Raw genomic sequence first — 2246 nt, forward strand, 5'->3', positions numbered from 1 at the left:
CACTCCAGTCTGGGCAACTGAGACTCCAACTTAAAAAAAAAAAAAGCCAGGCTCCATGGCTCAGCCTATAATCCCGTGCCTTTGGGAAACTGAGGTGAGTGGATTGCCTGAGCCCACGGGGTTCGAGACCCGCCTGGGCAGGCAAGACTTCATCTCTACAATAAATCAAAAACAGCCGGGTGTGGTAGCGTGCGCCTGTAATTCCTGCTACTCGGAAGGCTGAGGCGGAAGGATCGCCGGAGCCCAGCAGGTCGAGACTGCGGTGACCGGGAGCGGCCACTGCACTCCAGTCTGGGCGACAGAGTGAGACTCCAACTCAAAAAAAAAAAAAAAGAAAGAATTCAGGACCTCTCTTCATTATGTATGTTTAAACATATATATTTTTTAAATCCATGTAACAATCTTGGTTGTGCATAACTATCCCAGGGATCGGAGGCCATCCAGTAGTGCCCCCTATCATTATGTTAACCAAAAGTTCCCCCCAAATTTTCCAAAAATTTAGAGACCTACTGGCACTATGATAAAAGTACCAAAATGTTTGAAACAGTTGCAGATTACATAGAATGATTAATTTTTTTTCCTGTTAGCATTTTTGTCTATTACAGCAGCCTTCCCCCATAAACCATGGATTAAATTGTAGCCCATTTTGAAGATCATTCTTAAAAAAAGTTCTATATTCCATTCTATATTCCAAGCACTTCGATTCTTCAAAGGACCCAATTCAAGAAACATAAAATGACTCATTTCTATGTATTTAACATCTTATTAAGAGTACTTCCAAATGTGTTTTCTGCTTTAAATTTTGTTGTTGTTGTTTTTTGGTTTTGTTGTTTTTGAGTTGGAGTCTCACTCTGTCGTCCAGGCTAGAGTGCAATATCACACTCACAGCCACTGCTGCCTCAACCTGCTGAGCTCAGGGGATCCTTTTGCCTCAGCCTTCCAAGTAGCTGGAACTACAGGCATGTACCACCACGCCTAGATAATTTTTTGATTTATTGTAGAGATGAAGTCTCACCATGTTGCCCAGGCTGGTCTTGAACCCCTGGGCTCAGGCAATCCTGAGCACAGGCCTCCCAAAGTGCTGGGATTATAGCCGTGAGTCACTGCACCTGGCCTAAATTGTTTTTAAGGGACTAATTTTGTAGGTTCTTTAGAATTATACAGCTGTTGGGAAGGCATACCTTTTAAAAGTGTCTAAAAGATAAAATTATTTTTCAAAACTGCTCACATTATAATTTTTTTTACCTAATTGCCATACAGACTTCTGGTCTGTAATACCACTTCTGTTACCAAGGAATTTGCTGTCATTTCCTTTTTTATTTAATACCTCAAGCAAGTTGAGTCCTTACCATACATGAGGCAGTTTCCTTTACATCCTTTTGCCTACTGAATATCAAGTGTTATACATTTTCAGAAGAAATTAAATAAAATGATTGTCTACATTGTTGTTGCAGAAACCATAATCTTCCTATTCTGCCTTCTGTATGACATTTTTGCTACTGGCCAACTTTACCATCTTAACCTCAGTGCCCTATTGCCTCTACCAGCAGGGCAGGATATCATATCATTTGTTTAAGAGGTAGATTGGGGAAGGACAGTTGAAGTATATGGTAATTATAAGGCAAAACATGAATTTTTAAACAAAATTAACCCCATTGACCTATACATAAATATATTTTTTATGATATATAACATCAATATTCTAATGTTAGCTTTTGTAAATAGCAAGACCTGCCTAGAGAGCTCAGCTGCAGCCTTATATGAAGGTAAGAAAATAAACTAAGTTACATGTTATTTTCTGAGTTTATTTTTTGTCACTTTTCATAGTAAAATATTTAATACAAAAAGACATGTTAATAGGAAAACAGGTCAGGTGCAGTGGTACATGCCTGTAATCCCAGCACTTTCGGAGGCTGAGGTGGGAGGATTGCTTGAACCCAAGAGTTCAAGACCAGCCTGGACAACGCAACAAAACCTTGTTATCTTCAAAAAATTAAAAAATTAGCCAGGCATGATGGCGCACACCTTTAATCCCAGCTACTTGGGAGGCTGAAGTGGAGGGGTCACCTGCGCCCAGGAGGTCGAGGCTGTGGTGAGCAGTGGTCGTACCACTGTGCTCTAGCCTGGACAACATAGACCCTGACTCAAATTTTTTTTTAAAAACCTTTGAATAACCTCACCAGACAACTTTTTTTTTTTTTTTTTTTTTTTTTGAGTTGGAGTCTCACTGGCGCCCAAACTGGAGT

General features: G+C 40.1%; 1 protein-coding gene across 1 annotated transcript in view; it reads left to right on the forward strand.

The window, feature by feature from the left end:
- Positions 1-2246, forward strand: part of BBOF1 (basal body orientation factor 1) — a 43273-nt gene that overhangs the window by 29698 nt on the left and 11329 nt on the right. The window lies entirely within an intron of this gene.

The sequence above is a fragment of the Carlito syrichta genome, unplaced genomic scaffold, assembly GCF_000164805.1.
Source record: "Carlito syrichta isolate Samal-C Ts95f unplaced genomic scaffold, Tarsius_syrichta-2.0.1 Scaffold258652, whole genome shotgun sequence".
NCBI classification, from domain to species: Eukaryota; Metazoa; Chordata; class Mammalia; order Primates; family Tarsiidae; genus Carlito; species Carlito syrichta.